Raw genomic sequence first — 23,207 nt, 5'->3', positions numbered from 1 at the left:
TAAAATGTTGATGGAGCGGGTAGTCCAACTCATTCGCGACAGTGTGACTGGCATGAATCTTCTGGAGGTTTTCCTTCGACGGCGCATCCAACCACTCCAGTACCGGGGCCACCCGATGTGGTTGTAATCTGGTACTGAAAACACCACTCGGGTCCACCCAGAAGAGGTCGACGATGTCACACTGGAGAGGTGGATGACTGCCATCACAGGGAACAAGGACAACCCTCATGGGGCCAGGAGGATCCCGCCATTTGACCAATCTTATGAGCCAGAGAAGGTATGACCACTTATCTCCGACTGTAATCATGTTTCGTCCATTCTGTTTCGCTACAGGTCAGTCGATCGACTTTTGTCTTGTTTGTTGTCCTTCAGGCTACCACTGAGTTGTATTCGATGCCCAACAGGGCGCAAGCACAGAACGAGGAGGAGGAAGGAAGTGGAGGTGAAAGTCAGGAGGAGTGGGAATCGGATGGCGATGAGGGTGATGAAGATGCAGGCTCCGATGAGGAGGAGGAGGAGGAGGAAGAGGAGGAGGAAGTTGCGCCTCCCCGTTCTGAGAGAAGGTCCAAGATTGCCCATGACCCTGCGGTCGAGCGCGGCAAGGGGGCCGCGCCTGTTGTGCAATCGACCAAGCGTCCTCGGACGACCTCTCTGGCGTCGATTGAGAAAGCACCGAAGCAATCTCGAGTGGTGCTGTCGAGGCCGATGAAGGTTTTGCCAAAGATGAAGATGGTGATTCCCACTATTTCTGGGTAATGTCATAACTTGTGTCCTCTTGTTTCTCATGGATTTATTCTTGGTCGATTCGTTAGCTGATCGACTGATTTCTGAAACTACAGTGCTGCTACTTCTGATACCTCGGCCAGACCTGATGATCAAGAAATGGAGGATGCCGTCACTTCCAACCCTGGTATGACCTTTGAAGTTTCGTTTTCAGTCGGTGGGATCTTTGTTTTTAACTTTGACTCTTTTCTGCAGCTCCATCTAATATCATCATTGATCTTCCCGATGATGATGAAGACGAGGAACCACTGAGGCAGAGGAGGAATAGGAGAGCGTCTGCTCGCAAGGCAGCTCACGTCGTATTAGCACCTGAGATGTTACAGAGGGGGACAACGTCACTCGGCCTACCGTATCCTTTGCGGTGCCGCTGACGAGTGCTCGCCCTTTGTCGTCGAGTGCTGGTCAGCCTTCACTTTTCTCTACCCACCACGTCCCTGAAGACCAAGCAAGCGCTGCTAAAGAAGCCATATGCCAGGCGGGGGTTATGATGGAGCAAGTGAAGGCGATCCGAGACGCCAGTCAAGCAGCTTATGACGCCAGTTCAGCCCTTCAGAGCAATGTTCAGGTTGGTCGATCACTGCCTGTTCTGTTAGGATATGGTATCTGAAAACTTGTCTTTCTAAAAATCTTAGTATCTGTCGTACGCCCACTGGGTGTGTCGATCGAGAATCTGGATTGGTGGGGGCACGCTGAGTGCACCCACTGGGTGTAGTCCCCAAGGCTATGGTCGACTGCTGGCAGTGGACCATAGTCTTTATGTCTTGAGTTTTTCTTTTTCTCATTACTGTCTTCACTCGATCTGGTCGAATGGAATCATAAACCGGCGGGGCACCCTGAGTGTCGATTGAGAATCTGGATTGGTAGGGGCACGCTGAGTGCACCCACTGGGTGTAGTCCCCAAGGCTATGGTCGACTGCTGGCAGTGGACCATGGTCTTTATGTCTTGAGTTTTTCTTTTTCTCATTACTGTCTTCACTCGATTTGGTCGAATGGAATCATAAATCGGTGGGGGCACGCTGAGTGCACTCACTGGGTGTAGTTCCTGAGACTGTGGTCGACTGCTGGCAGTCGACTATGGTGTGAAGAACACACCCTCTCTTTCTCTTTTTTGGTCGACTGACCGACTCTGAGTCTAGCTGATAGAACTAGTGGGGGCACGCTGAGTGCACCCACTAGGTGTAGTCCCCGAGACTACAGTTGAATGTTTAGATTCAGCTGTAGTCTTAGAAATACTACGATTTTTCTCTTAGTCACTCGGAAGTGACCTATCTTTGAAATCTGTCGATTGGTTTTTTGCAGAGATCTTGCGAGCTTGCAGCTCGTTATACTGAATTGGAGAACAAGCATATCCAACTCGAACTTGACCTGAAGCTTGTCCAGGAGAACTTCACGAAGGCGAAGGAGGAGACAAAAGGTATGTTTGGTAAGAATCTTGATGACTGTCTTTGCTTCTTGTCCGTCCCCGAGTCTGATCTTATTGTGATTTTACAGATAAACTGAGGGATGCTCTGAAGAAGAAGGACCTTGACCTCGCCGAGGCACAGAAAGCGGCTTCGGACAAGATGAAACTTGCAGAAGAGAAGTTGGCTTCGGTCAGCAAACTTGAAGAGGAGAATGCCACTCTGAAAGCTGCTCTCGACGCGACCAACAAGGAGGTCACCCAACAGAAGCGTGAGAAGATAGCCCTGAGTGACAAGGCTAGCGAACTGGCGAGAAAGAAGAATGACTTGGAGGTTTATCTGGGAGGGCTCGCCAAGAAGTTATTCCTCATGCTCGAAGGTAACCCCTTATATCCGACTGGTAATCACTGACTTTGTGGGAACATTATCTTATCCTTGGACCACATCCATAGAATTCTGCCAAAACTTTGAAGAAGAGATTAGTCCAGTGGAGACTGGCTTGGACCCCATCAACTCTCCCGTGAAGGATGAAGCTGCCATGAACGTGCTCCGACTTGAGTCTCGCGTTGCTGCTGTTGTTGACTATCTTGCAAGGCTGAAGGTTGCAACGTCACATATCGACACGGCGCTCTGGCCAGGAGAAGCACTTCAGAACAACCTTGAGTCCTTGATGACTCGACTGAACAAAGTTCCAAGTCGAGTGCACGAATGGAAGAAGTCTTCTGCCAGATGCGGTGCCGATGTTGCTCTATCTATGGTTCGTGTTCACTGCAAGGATGCGCGAGAGGACAAGCTGGCAGCTCTCAAGGTGGCCAACACCAAGAAGCATGACTTCCGATCCTTCATGGAGACCTTCATCGCCGCTGCCACTCGGATCGCAGATGGAATCGACCTGGACGAGTTTGTTGCGCCTTCCAGCCCTCCGCAGGAGGGGTAAAAAACTTCTATGCTTGATGCTTTGAATTTGCCTCGGAATGCCGAGTGATTTTTGTAACCGATAAACCTTAACAGGCTTGATGCCTGAGCGCTTCTGGATCCATAGGACGCTATCCGAACTTGGTTTGCCGTTGAATATGTTTGCTTCTGCTTTCGAACAATCATCATCCTTTTCTTGGAATATATACTAGTGTCTGTGATGCTCTTTTGCAGGTAGGGACGAAGCACAAATTGCAATCGACTTGTACTCGTCATGTTTAGGCGAGTGCTGGGCTGCAGCTAAGCCCCTGAGTGGGAGGTTTGTTCTCCACTCGATAGGATTTTCGAAACTTGGGCGAGCACTGGGCTGCAGCTAAGCCCCCGAGTGGGAGGTTTGCTCTCCACTCGGTAGGATTTTAAAAACTTAGGCGAGCACTGGGCTGCAGCTAAGCCCCCGAGTGGGAGGTTTGCTCTCCACTCGGTAGGATTTTAGAAACTTAGGCGAGCACTGGGCTGCAGCTAAGTCCCCGAGTGGGAGGTTTGCTCTCCACTCGGTAGGATTTTAGAAACTGAGGCGAGCACTGGGATGCAGCTAAGCCCCCGAGTGGGAGGTTTGCTCTCCACTCAGTAGGATTTTAGAAACTTAGGCGAGCGCCGGGCTGCAGCTAAGCCCCCGAGTGGGAGGTTTGCTCTCCACTCGGTAGGATTTTCGTGGCATAGCTTTGGACGAGAAGGTAGCAGTCGACCTGCGCTTCGTCCTCCTTGCGGAGCGCATGTTGGATTTGTGGCGTAGCTCGGAAGGAGAAGGCAGGAGTCGACCTGCGCCTCGTCCTCCTTGCGGAGCGCATGTTGTATTTGTGGCGTAGCTCGGAAGGAGAAGGCAGGAGTCGACCTGCGCCTCGTCCTCCTTGCGGAGCGCACGTTGTATTTGTGGCGTAGCTCGGAAGGAGAAGGCAGGAGTCGACCTGCGCCTCATCCTCCTTGCGGAGCGCACGTTGTATTTGTGGCATATCTTGGAAGGAGAAGGCAGGAGTCGACCTGCGCCTCGTCCTCCTTGCGGAGCGCACATTGTATTTGTGGCGTAGCTCGGAAGGAGAAGGCAGGAGTCGACCTGCGCCTTGTCCTCCTTGCGGAGCGCACGTTGTCTTTTATACTTAGGCGAACTCTAGGTTGCAGCTAAGCCCCCGAGTGGAAGGCTGGCTTACCACTCGGTAGGGTTTTAAAATACTTAGGCGAGCACTGGGCTGCAGCTAAGCCCCCGAGTGGGAGGTTTGCTCTCCACTCGGTAGGATTTTGTTTTAACTTAGGCGAGTACTTGGACTGCAGCTAAGCCTCCGAGTGGAAGGCTGGCTTACCACTCGGTAGGATTTTGTTTAAACTTAGGCGAAACGGGTTCGCAGCTAAGCCTCCAAGTGGAAGGATGTCTTACCACTCGGTAGGATTTTTTACAAACTTAGGCGAAATGGATTCGTAGCTAAGCCACCCACTGGGGGACTGATTTATGTGAACAAAAGTAATAACAATCACTGGGAAAATTATGAAACTCTTGTCTTTGATAAATAAACTACAGAAGTACTTTTATTACAACTCATCCGAGTGAATACTAAGTATAAAAGGGTCGGAGCAGATCCGCATTCCAAGCTCGTGGCTCATCAATCTGGCGATCGACGTTGTAAAGACGATATGCTCCGTTGTGGAGAACTTTGGTAACAATGAAGGGGCCTTCCCAAGTAGGGGCGAGTTTGTGTGGCTTCTGTTGGTCCACTCGGAGGACCAAGTCTCCTTCTTGGAAGGCTCGGTTCTTCACATTTCTGGCGTAGAATCGACGCAAGTCTTGCTGATAGATGGTCGATCGGATCATGGCCATCTCTCTTTCTTATTCTAGAAGGTCGACTGCGTCCTGCCGGGCTTGTTCTGCTTCAGCTTCAGAGTAGAGCTCGACTCGCGGTGCATTGTGAAGCAGGTCACTTGGCAGAACCGCCTCAGCTCCGTAGACCAGAATGAACGGAGTCCTCCCAGTCGACCGATTTGGAGTAGTCCTCAATCCCCAAAGAACTGATGGAAGTTCGTCGACCCACGCGCCTGCTGCGTGCTTGAGGTCGCGCATCAACCGGGGTTTCATTCCTTTGAGAATTAGGCCGTTTGCTCTTTCTGCTTGTCCATTCGACTGGGGGTGTGCGACTGAAGCATAGTCGACTCATGTGCTTGGGAAGCGCAGAAGGCTTTGAATTGATCGGACTCGAAGTTTGACCCATTATCAGTGATGATGCTATGCGGAACTCCATATCTGAATATTAATTCTCTAATGAAGCTGATGGCAGTGCCAGCATTAAGATTTTGAATGGGCTTGGCCTCGATCCACTTGGTGAACTTGTCGACTGCCACCAGTACATGGGTGAAGCCGCTCCTGCCAGTTCTCAGCGGTCCAACCATATCTAAACCCCAAACAGCGAAAGTCCAGACGATCGGGGTGGTCTTCAGGGCTGAGGAGGGTTTGTGTGACATGTTGGAGTAGAACTGACATCCTTCACACTTGTCGACTATCTCTTTCGCCAGTTCATTTGTTCTGGGCCAGTAAAAACCCGCTCGGTATGCTTTAGCCATGATGGTCCGAGAGGACGCATGATGGCCACAGGTCCCCGAGTGGATGTCATTGAGAATCATTCGACCCTCCTCCGGTGTTATGCATTTCTGGCTGACTCCAGTCGTACTTTCTCTATACAACTGTCCCCTCATGACAGTAAAGGCTTTGGATCGACGGACGACCTCTCGAACCTCTTCTTCATTCTCTGGGAGCTCTTTCCTTAGAATATACGCGATATAGGGCACTGTCCAATCGGGAGTGATAACGAGAACTTCCATGATTAAGTCGACCACAGCTGGGACCTCGACTTCAGTCGGATCTGTGGCGCTTTTTGGCTGCGGAGCTTCTTCACTGAAAGGATCTTCTTGAATTGACGGCGTGTGAACATGCTCCAAAAACACGCCACTTGGGATGGCTTCTCTTTTGGAACCTATCTTCGCCAAGTCATCGGCTGCTTGATTTTTCAGTCGGGGGACGTGATGGAGCTCTAATCCCTCAAATTTCTTCTCCAGCTTTCTGACTGCATTGCAGTAACCAGTCATGGCTGGGCTTCTGACGTCCCACTCCTTCATCACTTGGTTCACCACTAAATCCGAGTCACCATAGACCATGAGGCGACGGACGCCGAGTGAAATGGCCATACGCAACCCATACAAGAGTGCTTCGTATTCTGCTTCATTGTTGGAAGAATCAAAGTGAATCTGGAGTACATATCTGAGCTTATCTCCTCGGGGGGAAACCAACACTAACCCGGCACCGGAACCATTCAGCATTTTAGAGCCATCGAAAAACATAGTCCAGTGCTCCGAGTGAACTTGAGTCGGTAACTGCTGTTTAGTCCACTCGGCGAGGAAATATGCTATTGCTTGGGACTTGATAGCTTTCTTTGCCTCAAATCTGATATCCAGGGGAAGAAGTTCAATCGCCCATTTTGCCACTCGGCCAGTTGCATCTCTGTTGTGCAGAATCTCTGATAAGGGGGCGTCGCTGACGACTGTGATGATATGGTCAGAGAAGTAGTGAGCAACTTTCTTCGTGGTCATATAAATCCCATATACAAGCTTCTGATAATGAGGGTATCGTTGCTTTGATGGGGTGAGGACTTCAGAAATGTAATATACTGGGCGCTGAACTTTGAAGGCTTTCCCTTCTTCTTCCCGCTCAACCGTAAGTACAGTACTGACGACTTGTCCTGTGGCTGCAATGTAAAGCAGCAAAGGATCTTTGCTGATCGGGGCAGCAAGCACCGGCTGGGTGAAAGCAGGGTTTTTAACTCTGCAAACGCTGCGTCAGCTTCAGGAGTTCACTCGAACTTGTCTGACTTCTTCATCAGTCGATAAAGAGGCAATGCCTTCCCACCGAGACGAGAGATGAATCGACTTAAAGCGGCCAAGCAACCAGTAAGCTTCTGAACATCGTGCACACGCACAGGTCGTTTCATTCGGAGTATAGTGCCCACTTTTTCTGGCTTTGCATCGATTCCTCGTTCGGAAACGAGAAAACCGAGTAACTTTCCACTAGGAACTCCGAATGTGCACTTGGATGGGTTAAGCTTGATATCATACCTCCTCAGGTTGGCAAATGTTTCAGCGAGGTCAGTCAGCAGGTTGGAACCTTTCCGTGACTTGACCACAATGTCATCCATGTACGCTTCCACATTCCGACTAACTTGAGTGAGCAAACACTTCTGAATCATCCTCATGAATGTGGCTCCGGCATTCTTGAGGCCGAATGGCATGGTGACATAACAGAAGCACCCGAATGGGGTGATGAAAGCTGTTTTGATCTCATCGGGCCCAAACAGACGGATCTGATGGTACCCGAAATAAGCGTCTAAGAAAGATAGTCGCTCACATCCCGCAGTCGAGTTGACTATCTGGTCGATGCGGGGAAGAGGAAAATGATCTTTCGAGGAGGCCCGATTGATATGCTTAAAATCAATGCACATGCGAAGCGAATTGTCCTTTTTGGGGACCATGACGACATTGGCGAGCCACTCGGAGTGGTAAATCTCTCGGATAAACTCTGCTGCTAGGAGCCGAGCCACTTCTTCGCTAATAGCCTTCCTTTTCTGGACGGCAGACCATCGCAGATGTTCCTTCACAGGTTTTGCCTTTGAATCGACTCACAAACGATGCTCAGCCAGTCCCCTGGGTACACCCAGCATGTTAGAAGGTTTCCATGCAAAGATGTCCCAGTTCTCACGGAGGAACTGGATGAGCGCTTCTTCCTATTTGGGGTCGAGTGTTGTGGAGATATGAGTCGGAGCAGCGTTGGGGTCGGTTGGGTGGATATGAACTGGTTTTGTCTCACCGGACGACTGGAACGCTGATTCCGCAGCAGGCTTCTTGGCTCGCAACAAATCACTCGGGTCTGCATTCCTCTGGTGTTCCTGCCACTCTTCTGCCACCATCTGAGCATCGGCGAACTTTGAGCCTTTCTGGAAGCACTCTTCTGCCTTCTTGCGATTACTAGTAACAGTGATCACGCCTTTAGTGCCTGGCATCTTCAATTTGAGATACATGTAACATGGTCGAGCCATAAAACATGCATAAGCCGGCCTTCCCAAAATAGCGTGATAGGCACTTTGGAAATCTACAACCTCAAATGTCAGCTTCTCTTTGCGGAAGTTCTTGGAATCACCAAAAACCACATCAAGAGCAATCTGGCCGAGTGACGCGGCCTTCTTGCCAGGAATGACTCCATAGAAACTCATGTTGCTCGTGCTGAGTCTGGACATCGGAATGCCCATCCCTTGCAGCGTCTCAGCATACAGTATATTCAAACTACTGCCGCCATCCATCAACACTTTAGTCAGTCGAGTGCCCTCAACGACTGGGTCGACCACCAGAGCTTGCCTCTCAGGGCTGGCTATGTGCATCGGGTGATCAGACTGGTCGAATGTAATGGCGGTTTGAGACCACTTTAGATAATTGGGTGTTGACGGAGCAGCCATATTCACCTCTCGGTTTATAACTTTCAGTCGGTTTTTGCTCTCAACGTCAGCAAAAATCATCAGGGTGGAATTGACCTGCGGATATTCCTCGTCACTATCCTCTTTGTCCTCGACTTTTTCCAACTCTTTTTCCTTATCCTTGTGCTGCTTTCCTTGGAACTGTTGTATCAAGAGTCGACACTGTCGAGTGGTATGCTTCGGGTAAATGAAGTTACCCTCTTCATCTTTCTTCATGTGGATGTGACACGGTAAATCCATCAGGTCGTTTCCTTCTTTATCCTTTACTTTTTTGGGGTTCCAAGGCCCCTTGGGCTTTCCTTTGAACTTTCCTTGAGTCACGGCCAAGTCTTCTCCAGGAGCAGCTGGCTCGGCTTTCCTCTTTTGCTTTCGACTGGAGTTCCCTCCTCCGGTTTCCTGGGCGGCTGACTTATGCTTGCCACTCCGGAGCCGGTCCTCTTCCTCACCATTGGCATATTTGGTGGCTATTTCTATCATTTGACTCAGAGACATGTCTCTGGTTCGACCGAATTTCAGGCTTAGTTCTCTGTACTTTACGCCCTCCTTGAAGGCGCAGACTGCCTGGTGATCAGATACATTCTCTATAGTGTGATGCAGTGTGATCCATCTCTGGATGTAATCCCTCAAAGTCTCATTCGACTTCTGCACACAAGATTGCAGCTCTGTCAGTCCTGCTGGTTGCTTGCATGTTCCCTCGAACGTTCTGACAAACACTCGGGAGAGGTCCTCCCACGTGTAAATGCTGCTGGGTGTCAACTGATTCAGCCATGCTCTGGCTGACCCTTCCAACATAAGAGGCAGATGCTTCATGGCCACCTCGTCATTCTGCCGCCGATCTGAACAGCCACTCGGTAGTCCTCAAGCCAAGTATCGGGCTTAGACTCACCGTTGAACTTGCTGACTCCAGTCGCCAACCTGAAGTTGGGAGGAATCACCGCGACTCTGATGGCTCTGCTAAAACACTCTGGTCCAAAGACATGCACTGGGCTGCTGGTGGGTACATCTCTATCGTTACCCTCTCTGTGGGCTCTGTTTCGTTCGACCAGACCTTGAACGATGATGGATCTTGCATCAAAGCCCGGTTCCCTGGGGTCGACCGGAATCCTTCGCCCGCCACTGTGATGGCGTCTATCATCCTGCTGTCGAGGCATATAGGACCCATCCCTTGGGGGGGAGTAGGCACTCGACATTGATTGTTACGATCGAATCGGTGATCATACTGCTCATGGTTCCTGTACTGATCATGCCGGTCACCACGCCCTACACGCCTCGGGGGCGATCTGGGGCTATGAGCCGACTGGACCGTATTCGCTGCCACGGATCTGCTGTGAATCCTGTTCCGCGACTGCGACATAGCTGAGTTCTGATCTCCTGCTGCCCGGAGCAAATCTCTGATCTGCATTATGCCTCTGCTAGCCTCTGACTGGGAAGGCTGAATTGATTCTGCTATACGGGCTGCAGCTGCTAAATTCTGAATTGGAGTTCGATATACCTGAGTCGGAGGTGGAAAGAGCTGGCGTCGACTAGAGTCTGGAATCCGTTGCCGCGCGCGCTCGTCGAGTGCCCGCTAAAGGTTCTCCAGTCGAGTGCGCTCAGCCAGGTTGGCCAAGCGCGCGTCCTCCAAGGCGCGAGCCTCAGGGGTTTCTCCAACGATCGGAGTGTGAAGCGCATCCATGTTCCGGCGGTGAAGCTCTTCACTCTGCTGCGAATTGAGGGGCTCAGGGAGGTATTCCTCATGGACGTGCGATGGATCGCCTCCGCCGTTGCCTCCCTCGGCACCGGGAAAGCCGGGGGGAACGTGCGGTCCATTGACCATCAGGATCTCCGCCGCTGGATCACTACTGTCGCACTCGGACGCAGTCTCTGCGGAGCCAGTCGACAGGTCGAACAGGCCGAAGAGAGATTCGTCGGGCTCGATTGCCGCGACTTGGGAAGTGGTCGACTGGCGAGCCACTGTGTGCCTCACCCACCGCTGAAGCCTCGACCGACCGGAGCGCTTACGCCGGCGGGAAGCTGGGAGGGAGGATGACACAAAAACCGGCCGATACTGGGTCGACGGTTGCCTCAGAAGGACACCGCGGATGCACGCTCGGAAGTGCGTAGCTTCGCGGACTGGGAGCGCGTCAACGTCGAGCAGAGCCTCCTGCACCTAGGCAGAGTCGTCGGCGACGAACGTGAGTGCACCGAGACGGATCTTGCGGCCCTCAACCAAAACTCCACCTGAAACCATGATGATGGGAAACGAAAAAAATGCAACTTCTCCAATAAGTCGCTAAGACACCTGCCCCAAGGTGGGCGCCAACTGTCATGGTTCTAAGTCTGACAGTAGTGTGGGGGGTACTAAGGAGAGGCAAGATCCTAGCTATGGAGTAGTTGTGCACAACAAGAGTTTTACGAGTTCAGGCCCTTTAGGAAGAAGTAACAGCCCTACGTCTCGGAGCCCGGAGGCGGTCGACTGGATTATATGTGTGAGAGTTACAGGGGTGCCAACCCTTCTGCCAGTGGAGGGGGGTGGCTTATATAGAGGATGCCAAGACCCCAGCGAGTCCACGTAGCGGAGGGTTTAAAGTACATTAAGGCCTGGCGTTACTGGTAACGCCCTACATAAAGTGTCATCATGACCATAAAGACTACTTAATTATAGACCGTTTGGATACAGAGTAGATCTTGAACTCCTGGTGGTCGAGTGAGTCTTCATGGTCGAGTGTCTTCAAGTTCGTCGAGTGTCTTCCTGTCAGTCGAGTGGAATCCCTCTAGGTCGACTAGAAGATGGCTTCTTCTAAAGATGTCCTCAGGGAGGGTACCTGGGACAGGTTCATGACCCTACCCCAGGTACATGACTTCATCATTACCCTTTTTGATTATCAGGCAAAAAGAAGATATATTATCACTAGGGAGGAGGCAAACAAGTACGAGAGGAGGGCAGAGGCAGCTCGTCGCCATGCTGCAGCACAGGAGGCAATGGTTGTTGCATCTCAGTACGGCCCTAGTTACAACTACGGATACCAGCCAGGTGATAACCCACAAGTGTAGGGGATCGCAACAGCTTTCGAGAGTGAAGTACAACCCAAATTTATTGATTCTACACAAGGGGAGCCAAAGAATATTCTTGAGTATTAGCAGCTGAGTTGTCAATTCAACCACACCTGGATAAATTAGTATCTGCAGCAAAGTATTTAGTAGCAAGAGTGGTATGATAGTACTGGTAATAGTAACAACAGAAAAGATAAATGTTTTTGGGTTTTTGTAGTAGTTGTAACAGTAGCAACGGAAAAGTAAATAAGCGAAGAACAATATGTCAAAAGCTCGTAGGCAATGGATTAGTGATGGATAATTATGCCGGATGCGATTCCTCATGCAATAGTTATAACATAGGGTGATATAGAACTAGCTCCAATTCATCAATATAATGTAGGCATGTATTCCGTAAATAGTCACACGTGCTTATGGAAAAGAACTTGCATGACATCTTTTGTCCTACCCTCCCGTGGCAGCGGGGTCCTAGTGGAAACTGAGGGATATTAATGCCTCCTTTTAATAGAGAACCGGACCAAAGCATTAACACATAGTGAATACATGAACTCCTCAAACTACGGTCATCACCGAGAAGTATCCCGATTATTGTCACTTCGGGGTTGTCGGATCATAACACATAATAGGTGACTATATATTTGCAAGATAGGATCAAGAACACATATATATTCATGAAAACATAATAGGTTCAGATCTGAAATCATGGCACTCAGGCCCTAGTGACAAGCATTAAGCATAGCAAAGTCATAGCAACATCAATCTCAGAACATAATGGATACTAGGGATCAAACCCTAACAAAACTAACTTGATTACATGGTAAATCTCATCCAACCCATCAACGTCCAGCAAGCCTACGATGGAATTACTCACGCACGGCGGTGAGCATCATGAAATTGGTGATGGAGGATGGTTGATGATGATGATGGCGACGAATCCCCCTCTCCGGAGCCCCGAACGGACTCCAGATCAGCTCTCCCGAGAGAGATTAGGGCTTGGCAGCGGCTCCGTGTCGTGAAACACGATGAAACTTTCTCCTTGATTTTTTTTCTCCCCAAGACGGTATATATGGAGTTGGAGTTGAGGTCGGAGGAGGTTCGGGGGGCCCACGAGATAGGAGGGCGCGCCCCTAGGGGGGGCGCCCCCCTGTCTCGTGGACAGCCCGTGGGCCCCCTGACCTTGATTCTTTCACCAAAAATTCTTGTTAAATCTGAAAAGTGCCTCCGTGGATTTCCAGGACATTCCGAGAACTTTTCTTTTCTACACATAAAACAACATCATGGCAGTTCTGCTGAAAACAGCGTCAGTCCGGGTTAGTTTCATTCAAACCATGCAAGTTAGAGTCCAAAACAAGGGCAAAAGTGTTTGGAAAAGTAGATACGTTGGAGACGTATCAACTCCCCCAAGCTTAAACCTTTGCTTGTCTTCAAGCAATTCAGTTGACAAACTGAAAGTGATAAAGAAAAACTTATACAAACTCTGTTTGCTCTTGTTGTTGTAAACATGAAAAGCCAGCATTCAAGTTTCAGCAAATATTATGAACTAACCATACTCACAATAACACATAGGTCTCATAATTACTCATATCAATAGCATAATCAGCTAGCGAGTCATAATAATAAAATTCGGATGACAACACTTACTCAAAATAATCATAACATGATATAACAAAATGGTATCTCGCTAGCCCTTTCTGAGACCGCAAAACATAAATGCATAGCACCTTTAAAGATCAAGGACTGACTAAATATTGTAATTCATGGTAAAAGAGATCCAGTCAAGTCATACCCAATATAAACCAATAATAATGAATGCAAATGACAGTGTGCTCTCCAGCGGGTGCTTTTAATAAGAAGGATGATGACTCAACATAAAAGTAAATAGATAGGCCCTTCGCAGAGGGAAGCAGGGATTTGTAGAGGTGCTAGAGCTCAATTTTAAATAGAGATTGAATAACATTTTGAGCTGCATACTTTCGCTTTCAATGCAACACCTATGAGATGGCTGTATCGTTCATACTTAATGCATTATAGGCAGTTCCCAAATAGAATGGTAAAGGTTTATACTCCCCCAACCACCAGCAAGCATCAATCCATGGCTTGCTCGAAACAACGAGTGCCTCCAACATACAACAGCCCTGGGGGAGTTTTGTTTAATTATTTTGATTTGCTTTGATCTTTTTGGATCATGGGACTGGGCATCCCGGTTACCGGCCCTTTCTCGTGAATGAGGAGCGAAGTCCACTCCTCTGAGAATAACACACCTAGCATGGAAGATATAGGCAGCCCTAGTTGTTACATGAGCTGCTCGAGCATACAAAACAGAATTTCATTTGAAGGTTTGGAGTTTGGCACATACAAATTTACTTGGAACGGCAGGTAGATACCGCATATAGGAAGGTATAGTGGACTCATATGGAACAACTTTGGGGTTTAAGGAGTTTGGATGCACAAGCAGTATTCCCGCTTAGTACAGGTGAAGGCTAGCAAAAGACTGGGAAGCGACCAACTGAGAGAGTGACAACAGTCGTAAGCATGCATTAAAATTAATTCACACCGGATACAAGCATGAGTAGGATATAATCCACCATGAACATAAATATCATGAAGGCTATGTTGATTTGATTCAACTACATGCATGAACATGTGCCAAGTCGAGTCACTCAATTCATTCAAAGGAGGATATCATCCCATCATATCACATCATAATCATTCTAATAGCATGTTGGCACGCAAGGTAAACCATTATAACTCATAGCTAATCAAGCATGGCACAAGCAACTATAATCTCTAAATGTCATTGCAAATATGTTTACTTCATAATAGCTGACTTAGGAGCGATGAATCATCATATTTACAAAAACAAGAGAGGTCGAGTTCATACCAGCTTTTCTCATCCCAATAAGTCCATCATATATCATCATTATTGCCCTTCACTTGCACGACCGAACGAAGTGTATAATAATAAGAGTGCAAGTGCATTGGACTAAGCTAGAATCTGCAAGCATTCAACTCAAGAGAGAAGACAAGTAATATGGGCTCTAAATATAAATAATCAATCATGCATATGAGAGCCACTAAGCATTTTCAATATGGTCTTCTTGACCCCCAGAAGAAAGAAAAGAAAATAAAACTATTTACACGGGAAAGCTCCCAACAAGTAAAAGAAGAACGAGAAATCTTTTTGGGTTTTCATTTTAATTTCTACTACAAGCAAGGAAATTAAACTAACTAATTTTTTTGGTTTTTTCTTAAGGTTTATCAAACACACAAGAAGAAAACTAGAAAAAGAAATTTAAACTAGCATGGATAATACAATGAAAGAGTATGAGCACCGACGACTAGTGTGTGAACATGAATGTAAAGTCGGTGAGAAATACGTACTCCCCCAAGTTTAGGCTTTTGGCCTAAGTTGGTTTAATACCAAGGACCGCCTGGCTGATATCCATAAGTGAAACTAGGATTGTACTGAGATGCAGAGGCAACAGCCTCCTGGGCAGCAGCGTGTTGGCGAGCTGCCTCCATTCCCCTCTCATATTCAGTGGCTTCTTCCATGGTGATAACAAATCCTCCTCTTTCCTGATAATCAAAAAGGTAGGGGGCAGTAAGAGTGACAGGGACGACGTTGCGTCTATCATAGATTAGTCGATAATGGAGGAATTGTTCATTCCTCTCAAGAAATTGATGATCAAACATAGCTTATTTATCTAAATAAGCAGGAGGTACAATCATATCCCCCTCTCATGGAGCTATATTAAGAAAATTTGCCACACGGGTTGCATAAATTCCTCCAAAGAAATTTCCCTTTTTACTATTATTATGCAACCTACGTGCAACTATTGCCCCCAAGTTATAACCTCTGTAACCAGACACAACACTCTTGAGGACACAAAGATCAGGGGCACACAAGTGACTTACTTCGTCCTTACCGTTAATGCATTTACCAATAAAGAGAGCAAAGTAATGTATAGCAGGAAAATGAATGCTCCCTATGGTAGCTTGTGTTACGTCCCTAGATTCTCCCATAGTAATACTAGCAAGAAAATTTCTAACTTCAGATTTGGGAGGATCATTAATATTACCCCACTGCGGGAGTTTGCAAGCAGTTGTAAAATCCTCTAAATCCATGGTATAAGATGTATCAAAAATATCAAACATAACACTAGGAGAATTACGCGAAGAAATATATTCAAACCTCTGCACAAAGGAATCAGTCAATTGATAATATTGAGGACACTTATCTTGTAAGAAGTCCTCCAGCTCGGCATTATGCACATACGCATCAAATTCCTCCTTGAAGCCTGCTTCGACCATAAAATCATCGGATGGACACTCACAAGCCCGTACATATGCATCCCTTGGCAATTCAACGTCTTGCTCACGTATAGCAATCCTTGGCCCTTTCTTTGCCGAGGAACCACCTTGGTACATTCTCCTAAGCATATTTCTTTTTCTGAAATTTTCTGAAATTTTAGTAACTTCAAGATAAAAGTGAATAAAACTAATCAAGATTGGTAGCAACTACTCCTACAAGTGCCTAGAGCCTATATCATGCATTGAAATTACTTGGGGCCTCAAAAATTTAACATGCAAGCTCAAGAACAGGGTCACAAAGGCAGCAAGGATTTGCAATGAATAAAGCACTAGAACAAAAACTAATCGGACCAACGGAGGAGTCACATACCAAGCAACAATCTCCCAAAGCAGTTTTGCAAATGGAGCTTTGAGCTAAGAGATCGAAAATCGCAGCAAAACGAGCTAGAACTCGGGCTTGAGCTGGATGAGGATTTTTTTGGGTAGAAGATGAAGTGTGTGGGTGCTGGCATAACTGGAGGGGAGCCACCAGGGGCCCACGAGACAGGGGGCGCGCCCTCCTCTCTCGTGGCCTAGTGCTTGGCCCTCCTGTAGTTTTTTCAGTGCCTAAAATCCTCAAATATTCCAGAAAAAATCATACTAAATTTGCAGGGCATTTGGAGCACTTTTATTTTCGGACTATTTTTTATTGCACGGATAAATTAGAAAACAGACAGATAATATTATTTTTGCTTTATTTTTTCTAAATAACAGAAAGTAAAAAGAGGGTACAGAAGGTTGTGCCTTCTAGTTTCATCCATCTCATGATCATCAAAATGAATCCACTAACAAGGTTGATCAAGTCTTGTTAACAAACTCATTCCGAATAACACGTAACCGGAGAAATTTCAAATAACACTAAGTTACCTCAACGGGGATATGAAAATCCCCAACAATAAGAATATCATACTTTTTCTCGACAGTAGGGAGAGGAAATTCAAAACCTCCAAAAATGATAGTTGGAACTTTTTCAATAGAATTGATGCTATGAACTTGAGATTGTTTCCTCGGAAAGTGTACCGTATGCTCATTACCATTAACATGAAAAGTGACATTGCCTTTGTTTGCAATCAATAACAGCCCCTGCAGTATTAAGAAAAGGTCTACCAAGGATAATAGACATACTATCATCCTCGGGAATATCAAGAATAACAAAGTCCGTTAAAATAGTGACATTTGCAACCACAACAGGCACATCCTCACAAATACCGACAGGTATAGCAGTTGATTTCTCAGCCATTTGCAAAGATATTTCAGTAGGTGTCAACTTATTCAATTCAAGTCTATGATATAAAGAGAGAGACATAACACTAACACCGGCTCCAAGATCACATAAAGCAGTTCTAACATAATTTCTTTTAATGGAGCATGGTATAGTTGGTACACCCGGATCTCCAAGTTTCTTTGGTATTCCACCCTTAAAAGTGTAATTAGCAAGCATGGTGGAAATTTCAGCTTCCGGTATCTTTCTTTTAGTTGTGATGATATCCTTCATATATTTAGCATAAGGATTTACTTTAAGTATATCAGTTAAGCGCATACGTAAGAAAATAGGTCTAATCATTTCAGCAAAGCGCTCAAAATCCTCATCATCCTTTGACTTGGATGGTTTAGGAGGAAAGGGCATGGGTTTCTGAACCCATGGTTCTCTTTCTTTACCATGCTGCCTAGCAACAAAATCTCTCTTATCATAACATTGATTCTTTGATTGTGGGTTATCAAGATCAACAGCAGGTTCAATCTCTACATCATTATCTTTGCTAGGTTGAGCATAAACATGAACATTATCATTAACATTATTACTAGGTTCATGTTCATCACCGGATTGTGTTTCAGCATCAGAGATAGAAATATTATTAGGATTCTCAGGTGTTTCTACATTAGGTTCACTAGAAGTTTGCAAAGTCCTATCATTCTTCTTTTTCTTCTTCTTAGAAGAACTTGGAACATCTAGATTATTATTCTGAGAATCTTGTTCAATTCTTTTAGGGTGGCCTTCAGGATACAAAGGTTCCTGAGTCATTCTACCAGTTCTAGTAGCCACTCTAACAACAAAGTCATTTTTATTATTCAATTCATCAAGCAAATCATTTTGAGCTTTGAGCACTCGCTCAGCTTGAGTAGCAACCATAGAAGCATATTTGCTAACGCGGTGAAGTTCATCTTTAACTCTAGCCAGATTATCACCTACATGTCCTATCTCGAAAGCATTATTCTTTAACTCTCTACCAACATAAGCATTAAATCTTTCTTGTCTAGCCATAAAGTCATCAAATTCATCTAAGCATGGGCTATGAAATTTAGTAGAGGGTATTTCAACTTTATCGTATCTATAGAGAGAATTTACCTTCACTACCCGTGTCGGGTTATCAAGACAATGTAGTTCTTCAGGCGGTATATTCAGACCATGTATTTCTTCAATAGGAGGTAAATTCTTAACATCTTCAGCTTTAGTACCTTTTTCTTTCATTGATTTCTTTGCCTCTTGCATATCTTCAGGACTGAGAAATAAAACACCTCTCTTCTTCGGAGTGGGTTTAGGAATAGGCTCAGGAGTTGGCTCAATTGGTTCAGGAATTACTTCAGGAACTGGCTCGGGAAGAGTCCAATTATTTTCATTAGTCAACATATTATTCAATAGTATTTCAGCTTCGTCGACTGTTCTTTCCCTGAAAACACAACCAGCACAACTATCCAAGTGGTTCTTGGAAGCATCGGTTAGTCCATTATAAAAGATATCAAGTATTTCATTTTTCTTAAGATGATGATCAGGCAAAGCATGAAGCAACCGGAGAAGCCTCCCCCAAGCTTGTGGGAGACTCTCTTCTTTAATTTGCACAAAATTATATATTTCCCGCAAGGCAGCTTTTTCTTATGAGCAGGGAAATATTTAGCAGAGAAGTAATAGATCATATCCTGGGGACTACGCACACAACCAGGAGCAAGAGAATTATACCAAGTCTTAGCATCACCCTTTAATGAGAACGGAAATATCTTAAGGATATATAAATAGCGAGACTTCTCATCATGAGTAAATAGAGTGGCTATATCATTCAACTTGGTAAGATGTGCCACAACAGTTTCATATTCAAGGCCATAAAAAGGATCAGATTCAACTAAAGTAATAATATCAGGATCAACAGAGAATTCATAATCCTTATCAGTAACACAGATAGGTGAAGTAGCAAAAGTAGGGTCGGGTTTCATTCTAGCATTAGGAGACTGTTGCTTCCATTTAGCCAATAATTTCTTAAGATCAGATCTATCATTGCAAGCAAGAATTTCCATAGCAGCTTTTTCATTCATAACATAACCCTTAGGAACAACAGGTAAAACATAATCATTGGGGGAACGTTCATCATCACTATCATCAATAGCATCTTCAATATTTTCATTCCCCCTAACTCTAGCAAGTTGTTCATCAAGAAATTCACCTAATGGCAAAGTAGTATCACGCACAGAAGTAGTTTCATCATGCATAGCAGAAGTGGCATCATCAATAACATGCGACATACCAGAATTCATAGCAGTAGCAGGTTTAGGTGTCGCAAGCCTACTAATAACGGAAGGAGAATCTAGTGCAGAGCTAGATGGCAGTTCCTTACCTCCCCTCGTAGTTGAGGGCAAAATCTTGGGCTTAGCGTCTTTCAAGTTCTTCATAGTGATCAACAGATATAAATCCCAAGTGACTCAGAGAATAGAGCTATGCTTCCCGGCAACGGCGCCAGAAATTAGTCTTGATAACCCACAAGTGTAGGGGATCGCAATAGCTTTCGAGGGTGAAGTGCAACCCAAATTTATTGATTCGACACAAGGGGAGCCAAAGAATATTCTTGAGTATTAGCAGTTGAGTTGTCAATTCAACCACACCTGGATAACTTAGTATCTACAGCAAAGTATTTAGTAGCAAGAGTGGTATGATAGTAATGGTGACAGTAGCAACATAAAAGATAAATGTTTTTGGGTTTTTGTAGTAGTTGTAACAGTAGCAACGGAAAAGTAAATAAGCGAAGAACAATATGTGAAAAGATCGTAGGCAATGGATCAGTGATGGATAATTATGCCGGATGCGATTCCTCATGCAATAGTTATAACATAGGGTGATATAGAACTAGCTCCAATTCATCAATGTAATGTAGGCATGTATTCCGTAAATAGTCACACGTGCTTATGGAAAAGAACTTGCATGACATCTTTTGTCCTACCCTCCCGTGGCACCGGGGTCCTAGTGGAAACTAAGGGATATTAAGGCCTCCTTTTAATAGAGAACCAGACCAAAGCATTAACACATAGTGAATACATGAACTCCTCAAACTACGGTCATCACCGAGAAGTATCCCGATTATTGTCACTTCGGGGTTGTCGGATCATAACACATAATAGGTGACTATAGACTTGCAAGATAGGATCAAGAACACACATATATTCATGAAAACATAATAGGTTCAGATCTGAAATCATGGCACTCGGGCCCTAGTGACAAGCATTAAGCATAGCAAAGTCATAACAACATCAATCTCAGAACATAGTGGATACTAGGGATCAAACCCTAACAAAACTAACTTGATTACATGGTAAATCTCATCCAACTCATCACCGTCCAGAAAGCCTATGATGGAATTACTCACGCACGGCGGTGAGCATCATGAAATTGGTGATGGAGGATGGTTGATGATGACGACGGCGACAAATCCCCCTCTCCGGAGCCCCGAACGGACTCCAGATCAGCCCTCCCGAGAGAGATTAGGGCTTAGCGGCGGCTCCATGTCGTGAAACACGATTAAACTTTCTCCTTGATTTTTTTCTCCCCCAGACGGTATATATGGAGTTGGAGTTGAGGTCGGAGGAGGTCCGGGGGGCCCACGAGATAGGAGGGCGCGCCCCAGGGGGGGCACCCCCTGTCTCGTGGATAGCCCGTGGGCCCCCTGACCTTGATTCTTTCACCAAAAATTCTTATTACATATGAAAAGTGTCTCCGTGGATTTCCAGGACATTCCGAGAACTTTTCTTTTATACACATAAAACAACAGCATGGCAGTTCTGCTGAAAACAGCGTCAGTCCGAGTTAGTTTCATTCAAATCATGCAAGTTAGAGTCCAAAACAAGGGCAAAAGTGTTTGGAAAAGTAGATACGTTGGAGACGTATCACCAGGCTACCCATGGCCATAGACCAACTTAGGCCAAAATCATAAGCTTGGGGGAGTACGTATTCCTCACCGACTTTACATTCACTAGATGACCCGTTGCGCCAATGGCGCAAAGGGCAAGAGCAAGCCAAGTATTGAAAGAGTACACATAAAAATATTTAGAGACAGATTGAAACATATGGAAATAAAAAATTGTTGCTGGCAATGTCATGATTTTCTGTAACCAGTGTAAACATATATAAATAGTCTTCTGAAAATATTAGTAGAAGGGCAGTTGATTACATATATAGAGAAAGTGATCACAAACTTGTTTTGACCACAAAGACAGTAATGAGGTCTAAAGTGTACATGCAGTATCATACATGAATGGAAATCTAAAGGCTATACATATCTTGCTCAGAGCACGACACAAAAGGTGGGTGCTGTTGGGTAGGACATATAGACTGAAGGTCACCAGAAACTATCTTGCGTAGTCTTCAGGCGCTGCTCTGACTTCATGCCAATATAGCCTAACCTCTGCGTCAGTTCTTCAATGCTTGGATTAGCTACTACTTTAGTTCTTTTGATAAAATAGTTTTTACACCAGTAGCAACACCCTTAAGATTAGCAAGTTTCCAGCAAAAGGATCACATGAGAATCACATATCTGTATCCTATATGAAGAGAAACATAAACCCAACAAGATGATATAAAGAAACAGAGGTATCAAAACTATAATTGCTATAAAAAGATCAAATGGCCTAAAGCAGCAACGCACGGAAGTGCCCTCGCTGGGCGGGCAGCCCAGCAGGGTTTATATGTTCGATTAGTCTGATCAGACTGCACATTCTTCGCATCATCTTCAGTAGCTACAGCAGCAGCATCCTCAACATCTTTCTTAGTTTCCTATCATGACATGGTAATGATGCTCGTTAGGTGAGGAAAGCGTAAAAGGGGAAACGGTAAGAGTGGAATTGAACATGGATACTAACATTTGTTTTGGATGCAGGGTCAACAACATCTCCAGCAAAAGCAGTTTCTGCAGTTTGGGTAGGATCTTTAGGCACAGCCGCAGATGATGTAGTTCCCTTGGTTTTGGAAGGTGAAGTGAAGAGTTTGCGACGAGAGTTCCTAGGGCACGGTGATTTGCTGCATTTAAACATAAAATTATATTAGGTGTTACCAAAGTGACAAAGCGAGAAAGGTATAGCAGTGTATAAGGCTGATTGAAATACCTAGGTAATTAGTCACAGGAGCTTGTCCCTTGCCTTTCATTGCGGATATAGGAGCGTTCATCTATTAATCATCTAATAGTCAGGCAATGCAAAGGAGAGAACTCATGGAGAAATAGTAACAATCAAACAACACAAAGCTATGTACAGGGCAACAAGAATGCCTCTCATCAGGACGCATTAGGCAAAGGTAACTAAATGGAATACACATATGCCAAAAGCCATGAGTACAACAATGTTAGATTAGGCGGTGGTTGCAGCTGGTCATTAATAATCATTATATAGGAGTACCTTAAATCGATTGAAAGATAAGGAAATGTAAGGTTATTTACATTGATATATATAGTTCAAATGGACGATCAACAAGGAAAAACAAAAAAATTGTGAAGCATATCATAAGTGGCACAAAAGCATTGTAAACTTTGCCCGAGGAATTTGTATATCTGAAGGAATCGATCACCCGAGTATAACATAAATGAAGTTGGTGTTCAGTTTAAATTTCTACCAAGCAAATGTAAGGTGTTGATGAAGCTGAAACAAAATTAGGGGCAGCAATGATTAATTAACCCATCCAGTACATGCATTAATTAAACGAAATTAGGTTTTCAGTTTTCACCAACTTGTCCATCTATCTATAAGACTAAATGGAACTGAACCGAAAGTAAAAGGATCTAAACCAAGAATAGCAGCATAGACAAAAGCAAGCTTAAACATCATTCTTCAGTCCTCAAGGGTACATGCATTCTCCTTCCTGACTTCAACTTCCTGCTCTAGTGTGTATTGTTCTCTAAAAACAGCTACTGCTTACACT

The sequence above is a fragment of the Triticum dicoccoides genome, chromosome 2B (assembly GCF_002162155.2).
Source record: "Triticum dicoccoides isolate Atlit2015 ecotype Zavitan chromosome 2B, WEW_v2.0, whole genome shotgun sequence".
NCBI classification, from domain to species: domain Eukaryota; kingdom Viridiplantae; phylum Streptophyta; class Magnoliopsida; order Poales; family Poaceae; genus Triticum; species Triticum dicoccoides.
Note: the sequence above shows the minus strand (reverse complement) of the source record.